We start from the raw sequence: 10,665 nt of genomic DNA, 5'->3' as shown, positions 1-10,665 counted from the left end.
ATATATTAATGTATAATGATAAATTTGTTACTAGCACACAGCGTATTATACCTATCTTATCTTTCTGATATTTGAGGACATATAGGAGCTGAACTCCACTGCCATTCTTTGTGCCCCTTCAAGTATCAGGAGAAATCCGTCCTGCTGCTTTGGGGTTCAAAGAATTTTCCAGTACCTTGAAATGAAAATGAAAAAAGGGGAAAGAGGGAAAGAGCTATCTCATGGTCTTTGTGTATGTATTGCAAAGAAGAATCTGCAATTTTGATTCAAGCCACTGCCTGTCAGAATCAGATGCAACTGGAAGTGAAGTTCAGTAGCTCTTCCAAACACTACCTACTCTGCAATTGCTCTTTGAAGAAAAAAAATCTACCTTTAAATACCAATTGAACAGAAAGATATAGACACACATATTTAAAATCAGCATCTCTGTGAGTCATCATACATGTACTTTGATATGGGAGGTCTCTATTTTCCTTCGGTTTTAGAGTTACCTTTAGAGTCTTTGAACAAACACTGATGGAGGAGGCTGAAAAGAAATTTCTGCCTGTTAGAGATGTTCCAACCAGACTCAGCCAAGGGGCAAAGGATACCTCTTCTGATGTCCCTCATCTCTTTCCCAGCACCTGGTGCTTGGTTTCTTTTCTCTTCAACAATACCTCTGAGTGCTGCTACTCCAAGGCACAACTCATCGGGTACAATTTGGATTAGCATTTAAGGTTATAGTTATTTTAGGGTTGTCTTTTATTTGTGAAGTGTCGTTCTAAGATGGTGGACAAAAATCCCATCTAGCATCTAACTATTTCTGCCCAAAATGTACTTTTTTAAGCCCATATTCTATAGGCAGCACTGAAAGTTTGTGTACAGTTCTGGTGTCCTCAACATAAGAAGGACATGGAGCTGCTGGAACAGGTCCAGAGGAGGGCCACGAGGATGATAAGGGGGCTGGAGCACCTCCCGTATGAAGACAGGCTGAGAAAGTTGGGGCTGTTCAGCCTGGAGGAGAGAAGGCTGCGTGAAGACCCCATAGAAGCCTTCCAGTATCTGAAGGGGGCCTACAAGGGTGCTGGAGAGGGACTCTTCATTAGAGACTGTAGTGATAGGACAAGAGGTAATGGGTTCAAACTTAAACAGGGGAAGTTTAGGTTAGGTATAAAGAAGAAGTTCTTTCCAGTGTGGGTGGTGAGGCACTGGAATTGGTTGCCCAGGGAAGTTGTGAATACTCCATCCCTGGCAGTGTTCAAGGCCAGGTTGGACAGAGCCTTGGGCGACATGGTTAAGTGCAAGGTGTCCCTGCGCATGTCAGGGACGTTGGAACTAGGTGATCTTAAGGTCCTTCCAACCCTAACTATTCTATGATTCTATGATTCTAAGTTAAGGTGGGAGGATACATGCATGCATGTGCCCTTATGGGCACAGCCAGACTAGATGTAACCTCTCCTATCTGAGATGATCTGTTAAATTAAAGATTGTAGATTTTTCTATGTGATTAGGTTCATAGAAGAAAAGGCTAGGAAGTAGCTAGGGTTCATTTGTATGTGTATGTGGGGAGAAAGCTCAAAACCAGACAGAGAATATTTTTCACTTTGGTCCAGGACTGTGTAACCAATTTGCATTGATTATGCAACTTACACTTCACAGATGTAAGCTGCTCTAAACCCCCTGAAATCAAAAGAAATCTTTCAACTGACTTTAGTGGCTTTGAATCCAGTTCATGCTCTACAGTACAATCTGTATTTCCCCCTCAGATCAATAAAAAGCAAAACAAAATATTCACTATGTAGTATAATCCATCCTGCTTCAGCTCTGTAGCAGACAAATGAGATGCCATTTATTGAAGCTCACAATAAATAAATGAGACTTTCTACAAGTTTTACATGTTCATCAATGTTCATTACTTCTGAATTGATTTTCTAAGCTCTGAAATATTCTTCCACATACATTTAATATATGCCCTTAATTTCGTTTCTTTGACTGAAATTGAAAGTCTCCTGGCTCTGATTCCAGGCTGAAAGTTTCCTATTTTTTATGACTATAAAATGAAATAGTGCTAATTGCATCCTTTACTAAAGAAGGTTGGATACCTTATAACTCATCAAAAATTTATAGGCCAATGAATGAGTTTACTGAATTGAATATCTCTAGCAATGAAAAATTTCAAATTAATATTGCAGAATATTCACAAAAAACCAAACTTTGAATTCAACCACGGAGCTGCATTTTAGAAATCCCTTTCTATGAATTACGTGCATTGAATCAGAGAATGAAAATGGCAGTACTATGAATCGCACAGATAATTTACATTATCTTGAAATTTCAAAGCCAACTATTCAGGTTGGCTGACTAGTGCTTTTCAGACCAATATTTAGTCACAAGAGTTTTTAAATTATTATTTTGAAAGATAAGCTAGTTTCCACATCTTCATCCACTGTACAGTTTGTGGAGGCCACTGATGCAGCAGGGTATCAGTAAGTCAAACGACTGGTTTCCATGGGAAGCATGTGAATCTTTCAGAAGAGTATGTAGTGGCCTGCAGACAGTTAAAACAGACACAACAGGTCCCCAAACATGTGGCTCACACATCCATTCCTTCCACAAGCTGAAGTATCTGCAGGCATCTTACAAACTTCCAATGTTGTTGCTTTCCAGGGATTGTGTTTCAGCCACTCACCCAACTGGGATGCAGACATTTCACCTGAGAGAACTACCTGCAAACCCCCAGGCTCCTCACCCAGATGTACCCTGCCACTCCTGGTCCTCCTTTTGTTTGTCTGTGACAAAGCTCAAATCTTTAAGACTCTTGGGATGTGCTTTCACACTGACTCCAGGCCTTGCTTTATCCTAAATAAAAGCCCTGCTGAAATCTCATGACTGTGGGTTTCATCCTTTCTGGTATTAGCTGCTGCAACCTTCCAGGTGCACAGTGCCACATATGAGAAAACGTGGGCACACACGATGACTGAACACTTGGCTATTGCTCAATGGGAACTGATTCTTTGACAGCAAATGAAGATTTAAGCTGATATGAGACAAGTAAGGATGACATTATAAGGTTGAGCCAAAGACACTGGGAGCAGTGCAGAGGCTGGAGGTACTGCTCAGACAGAATTTAAGCAATTGCTGCAGAAATTATTGGGGGAGCCTCCTGGGCCTGTTGGGAGTCAGACTACAGCTGAATCTTGCTTCATACTCTCTGATTTTTGCTTTTTGACACTTTCCAGGGCTTCTGATTCCTCTGGCCTGGAAAGCAGATATTATTTGGGAGTGGCAACAGCAGCAATGAAGAGAATATCTGTTCTCTTAAGTAAGGGGTCGCAATACAGAGACTGAGGGTGTGGTGCATTGGCTGCAGCAATGCAGCTGGTGCCAGTTGTTCCGTGCCCGCTTGCTGGTGCTCACCCCTGCTCCTCTGTTGCTGAAATGGTCTGGGCTGAGAACACTCATTTCCCAATCACTTCATCGTGTAGTGGATCACTTCAGTGACTCAAATTAATCATGCAATCCTGGAAAAATATTGTATTAGAACAATGAAGGTTGTGGACATGGGTATGGTGAGAAAGGGGCAAGAAGTCAAAAGTAAAGGGAGAACTGCATATCATTAGACCCTTGGAAACAAAATCTGCCCCAAGAAATCAAGGAAGGCCAGGGCCCATTTTGTATATTTTCTCTTTCAGCCTGAATTTTTCTCTCCAGATGGTAACTAATTAATACCAAGTAAATGTCAATAAAGGTAGCTAAAATTCTTTCTGGATCAGCCAATCCACATATAAGTCGCCCTTTTCATCCAGCTCTGCTCTACTTAGAGAGCAAATCTCATTGCAATCTTAATATTGAAGCTTTGACTGGAAACTCCACAATATAGACGGACTGGAAATTTTCAGGGGCTTGCCTTTGGTGTTGGCTCAGTGCTTAGCACACTGGAGTCCTAGTCTTGGTTGAAATTTCTAGCTATGATGGATATATAAGTAACTATAAAAATATTAATTTCAGTAATAATAGCAGCCTTATTCTGACTGACCTCAATCCAAGAATACACGTCCCAAAGATACCAGAGGAAAATTTAAACACTCTTTTTTAAACAGTGTTGTTTTGTCCTGAAAATAGACTCGCAGAGATGCTAAAAATACATTCAGCATAAGGCTGTGCCATAACAGTCAACAGTTTCTAGCACTGCTTTCCAAACAATTTTAGCTATGCTGCTGACTCCTAAAAGTGAAATCAAATTAATTCTAATACTTCATTTTGCTTGGGAAGATTTTTCAATATAAGGTTTGGGGTTTTTCTTTTTTTTAAAAAAAAAAAACCACCTCACTGCTGTTTCAGGTTTTGCCGGCAAATAGTGCTGAACTCATTCAGTCTGTTTGCCAGAGTTAAGGTCACCGCAGCTTTAGTTTTACAAAGAACACCATTTTTCTGTTTCTCTGTTAATCTTGGCCTGAAAAGACCACACATTACCCTTCCCAATTGAACAGTTTAGCCTTTGTTCCTTTGTTTGGGTTATACTATTAATCTGCTAGGTCGATAGCAAAAACGTGTGAACTGCTAGTGTGCCAGATGATTGACAGGCAATTAGCAGCTTCTAGAGAAACATGCTTTGAATTTCGCAGATATGTGACTGCACGAGAAGGCAGAGGCTGCTGATCTGACTTTTTTGTAAACTTTTGCTGCAATGCTAAAAATGGGATCTTTAAAAGAACTATTGTAACTATTCTCAGGAGCTTCAGCTGCAGGAGACCTACAAAATTGAACCAGGGGTGTGAAGAGCTTTACTGTAAACGAATAATTAACCTGAGTCTATTCAGACTTCTCAGAAAATAAGGTTTGCAAAGCAGCATTAGTTTTAAACTTTACCTGATGAGCAAGAAAACTTCCTCATTAAAATACTAATTTGATAAAACATTCTTCTCCAATTGCCAGTTCTTGTGGGAAAAATGCGTAGCCCATGAATAATGAAACTTTCATGATTGCTATTTTTTTGTGAGGTTCTAATTTTCTTCTCCATGTTCTTAATTTCTTACTAAGCGGCCACCTACTACTTCTGTTAAGCTCTGCTAAAAAGTAATAGTGTGAAGAGCATCCTAGAATAGTGTCCCTATACTCTCCATTGATACATGCCCTGGTATTTGAAGTTTATACATTGTAAGCATGTATGTGTGCTTGATGGTATTCCATTTCTCTTTATATAGAATAAGTCTAGGATGAGAGTTACATATCCTTTCCTGCCAACATTATAACATATTTTATTTCCTGAGAAGTTCCTACCTGTGCAAAAAGCTTCATCGTCTTCAGTGTGTGAGTGTAGGTCATTTATTACAGACACACATGTTCACCAGAGCACTGCCCACTTAGTGGCTATTTCAACCTTTGTTAAAGAGGTCTGGACTTGGTCAGCCACACCACCAGAATAGCCTGTTACACCTTTACTTATTCAGATTTTATGCACAGAAATCTTCGCTGACTCAAGCAGGGAAAAATCAGTTCACACTGAAGCCCCTGAACAGCAGCAGTGCTGGACTGCACACCCCTCTGATTTAGAGAGTTGTTGCCCACAGACTTGCACAGGTGTGAGTATTAACTGCAGAGAGAGAGAGAATTTGTCAGAAAAATGAAACGGCTCCCTCCCAACACCCATTCCCACATCTGCCACAAAGCTGCCTTTTGTGTAGACGCAGAACAGTCAAAATCTTAGGGGTTTAGCTTTTGTCGACGAGACTCGAGAATCGCAAGCTGCAAATAGCACCAAATGCACCTTGCCAGGATGAAAGCATGAGCTGAGCATAGTCTTTGCACCTTCGGTTCCCAAGAGAACTGGCATCTTAAAGCCTGAGACCTAACCTACCATGTTGCCACACTCTTACAGCTTTAAAAACAGCCATAAAAATAAGCATGTTAGAACTACAAGATGTTTGGTAGGGAGTATAATGGCATTGCACTTCAGTCAGGTATGGGTTGTTTTCAAACAAATGGAGTGCAATCTGTTCACACTTACACTTCTCGGAGTATCTTTGTCTATTCCTTTTGCAAGTTGAATGATCTTTCATGTTAAAATGCCCATGTGTTAGAAAATTCAGAATAATTCAGCAGTTTTTCTTTTAATACAACAGCTGCAAAGATTTTCAGATGTTCCACAGTTAAAATTATTTTCTCCAGCTAGGACTTCCTATTACATGAATCTCGTTTGGCTTCCCCTCAAGCAAATTTTATTGATGTAATAATTTAAGTTGATACCAATTAGGACTTGGAAATTAGGTATTCTAAACAGTTACATTAGAAACTCTTGATATTAAAGAGTATTTTGTTATATGGCTTTATAGCAGGCATAATTACTTCAGAAGATGATAACCAGGACAAATCCTGAAACAAATGTTTCTTTGCTTGTAGCATCAAGGAAAGAAATGGGAATACAGAGAAACAAAGTATGTGTGTGTAGGAAAGGGGCGCCACATTTCTCAGTTGCTACTCATTTCACTTTTTCTCAGACATTTTCATGACTGAGCTATGGGTTGATAGAGCTGAAATTAGTACCCCCCATCCTGTTATCCCAAGATAAGTATAATGTTAAGCTTTGCTTTCCTATTTTCTTAACTTCCAAGTGGCTCAAATATTTTAGCTTTCTTATTCTAATTGATGAGAAAAATAGATAAGCAGTTGAAAGGGAAAAAAAGAAACCGAAACCTAGAATAGGTGTAGCAGCTGAGAAATTATTTTAAGAGTTGAATCTTCACAAGCTGAATACATTTTAAGTAACTCTAATATTGTAAAATTCTCTGAGCAAAAAACTTGACTTGCTCTCAATGGAAACATTTTAAGACAATGGCTCTGATTCTGCCTCCTATGATAGGTGTTAGAACAGCAACTTGGAGACAAAGTACTTACGCTCGTCGCAGCTCTGAGTCAGAAAACATTCCTCTTATTTAGGAAGGCATTTATGAATCCATTCATCATTGTTATATACCAAGGTTTGTCTGCTGCTGCAGAAATTCTGTATCCCACTGTACCATTATGATTTATAACAGTTACTGCTAGTTTCATCTTCTCCCAGAGACACAGCTGTTTGCATCTAATCTGGAACTGTGGCAGGACTGAGGACCATCCCAAATCCTACCATGTCCCACCCACCTTAACTTTCATTGCACAGTGGGCCACATCTCCCTTCAACACTGGGTTTTAGTTATGTGCACAGTACAGTACAACTCAGAAGGTATGTAGTGATCAAAGGTGTCTACAAGGGCAAAAGCATCGCAGGAAGCTTATATTCGGTGGACACGCCTTCAGGGTTTGAGCACCAGCACCTCTCAGGGAACTGAAACTAACTCTAAAGATCTTTTGGGAGTCTTATAGTATTTGTCACCCTTGAAGCATGGCTCTGGGTTGTAAGATCCTTTCTGGAAGAAAATGGACATGTTTATACTGAAGATGGAATAGGCCTGGTGCAAGTCTGACGATACTCACGTAGACCTGACCCTGGAGTCCATCCAAGGACGTTTGAGGAAGATGAATAGCTGAGAAAAGAACGAGAAAAGAAACAAAATGGGATGGACGAGTACGATAACCGGGAAACTGAGCATAGCTAGCCAACCAATCATGTATTAGCTTAGGGCGCGTGAACAGCGCGTGGACAGCAAATGTAACCAATCAGCTGTGCTTTAAATGTGCGATCATAAGGCTCGAACATATATATTGCAGCAAATGATCCAAATAAAGGTCTTCAACTATAATTCTTATAGAATTGATTGGAGTCCGATACTGTCCGTCTCAACACTGGGTCTGTTTCTTCTGAAGGCAGGAAGGTCACTTACTTCTCCCAGGTGTCTCTCACCTTGACATGGCACCCTGGGCTCCCTGTTTATCATTCAGCCATGCTCTTGCTTTCCCGTTGTTAACTTTACCCTGAACTCTAAAACCTTATCCAAGTCAAGTGTGCCTGGTTGACCCCAGGGAAGGGCAGTCTCCTTCCAGAAGAGGATTAAATCCCATCCAGAGTGCAAAAGGCAAACAGACAACTCCTCTCCCTGCTGCCCTGTTGTACAACTGCTTCAGTGTGACATAACATAGATGGTACCACTACAATGACTGTGGCCAGATACGTAAACCAGTTCTGCTGCCTGTCCCAGTACTCACACTTCAGGTGTTTCAACCATATTATTCCTCAGCATCTTTGACAGAAAAGTGCCAAATTACTACCTTCCCTCTCATACGCAAGGGGTTTCCCCTTGGCTGCAAGGCAGAGGATCTGCAGTGCAGTCAGGAACTGAACCCAACTCAGATACCATTCCCAAAACACAGAAGTCACCATTCATCTGTCTTAGGGTACACCGCTTCCAAGATGAACCCATTATCAGTGATAACTTTCCCACAGCATTTCTCCACCATGAACACCTGCTGTCTAGCTGTATGCATTTAGATATTCTCTTGCAGTGGCAGGCCTAACATATTCACTCATTTATGTATCAAATCTTATACTTCAATAGTATCATATAATGGGTCTGAAAAAGCAAAAGAGAATGGACTGAGAAACGAAGGCAGAAGTAAAATAGGCAATAGCAGATAGCAGATATTGTTGAATATACCTTTTGTGATTTTGCTATTACAATTCAAAACTTAGTTAAATACCTGTATTTCACTCACAATTCATACATTCCTCATGGAATTATGAGCTTCTATATACCAGTCAAACCAGATGCTCTAAGAGTAGGCAATGGCCTACTGGATTGCAGACCCGTATAGTTTATTGTGGAGGAGCTACGTACAAACCATGCTCTTAATGAGACACTGAATCTATTTTCCACCTGGTTGCCTGATCCAGCATTCCTCCTCACGCATCAAAAAACATGGTGTATTAACTCAAAAAACAGAAAAATTGTAAAAGTCAGCCTTCCTGTAGGTTGCAATGCTGCTTGTGTCAAATTCCAGACAAACACTCATTTTTTTGCATACCTGGAAGATTTAAAGCTACTGCCTGTTGGAAAAGCCCAGGAGTACTGCTTTCCATCAAGAGAGTGCCAGAAAGTCAATAATACAGCAGAAGAAAATCTTCTGTATCTCCAAAAATGTTGACTTGGGAAGTACTTCTTTAAGGTATAGAAACAAGCAAGCACTACAACTCCCCGTCCGCAGACAAACACCAAACTATCAACTTAAAAGATTTTGTAAAGTCCCAAAGAGTTTTCCTTTGGCCTTGTTTTCCCGAGTTTGTACACTGGAGTTTTCAGCATCACTTGCAGACTTCAGACCAATTGTTTCCACCAAGTGCTCTGTGGCTTGCTCATATTCAAAATGCATTTTGTTAGGAACAAACTTGGGCTTATACACCATCTTCCACACATTTTCTCTGGTTCACAACATGTCATACCTCCAGCCACACTTCATGTAGTTCAGCAGCAGAGCACAGGCCTACTTTTATGGTGGATACTAAATACGTTCTGAAATGATTCTCAAGACTGTCAAGTCTGCTGGGACATCTTTGCTACACCAAGGGCAGGCTAGCTCCTATCATTCAGCATGTTCGGATAGAGAAGGCACCCTCCCCCTACACTTCATTACTTTCCCTAGTAAACCAGTGGGCTCCTCTGACCTTGTGCCAACATGTAGGACCTAAAATTTGGGCACTGAGCCCAGTTCAAACCCTTGGAGAATATGCCCCCTAAAGCCATACACACTACAACCAGTATTTTAATGCAGATTTCAGGAAGTACACCTTCCATCACCTCTGGCTTGCTTGCCCACTCCCCAGTGGCTGCGGATTCATAGTTTCCCATGAACTTCCTCCCTCATTGTACTTGCTTTTCAAAAGAAAACAAATCTTCAGACACCTCCCCATCCCTCTTCACCCTCGCCATACTTGCTGCCTGCTCTGAATTCTTTTTCCATGACGTGATTTCCACTCTGTGCACCCCACCCTCGTGCCTATACTTGCTCATTGTGATAGTCCACCAACGACAAGGTTTCTGCCCTCCATTCTCCTGTTGCTTTTTGCAGGCAGCCTCTTTTTCACACTGCTGCCTGTGTGAGGTATCCATGCGAACCATGGTATCTACCATGATGCAGAGGATGACAGTACCTTACCAAAAAGTAGAAACATCACAGTATCATGTCTTTAGTATTTTAAACATGTTTTTCCATTTTTGCAACAGAAATCAAAAAAAGTATGTTTTTTTTTTTTTTTATTTTTTCAGGGTCAAACATAACTAAGCTTCCAAAATTAAAATGGAAAGAATGTATTAGTTATTGGAAATGTGAAAAAGAAATCTGTGTATCATGAATAAATTCCCCCATTGGAACAAGGTGCTCAGCATAGATTCCCATTTCACTACATGGCCTTGTTATTTAGCACATTCAAAGCAATTTGGTTTTCTGATGTTACAATACTTGCATTTTTATACAGGCAGTATGGGCTCTGTGACACTCAGACACCTACTTTGTGCTGTTTGTTCTATGGACAGGTGAGATGCAGGGGTTATATCAGCAAGATCCTACATCTCTCCCTCTCTATCTCCCTGCCCTTGCCCCCTGCTGTATATTTTGATAAGACTCCTTTATTATAGTAATTGAGTACAGGACATATTCATTAGCCTAAGCAGACTGTTCCTTCTCAGCCTGCCCAACAGACAACTATGCCATTTCAGCTATGTACATGTTCTACTTAGAGCAAAACAGGCACATTTGGTT

The sequence above is a fragment of the Strigops habroptila genome, chromosome 2 (genome assembly GCF_004027225.2).
Source record: "Strigops habroptila isolate Jane chromosome 2, bStrHab1.2.pri, whole genome shotgun sequence".
Taxonomy (NCBI): domain Eukaryota; kingdom Metazoa; phylum Chordata; class Aves; order Psittaciformes; family Psittacidae; genus Strigops; species Strigops habroptila.
The sequence above is the reverse complement of the archived record's forward strand: the minus strand, read 5'-3'. Positions refer to the sequence as shown.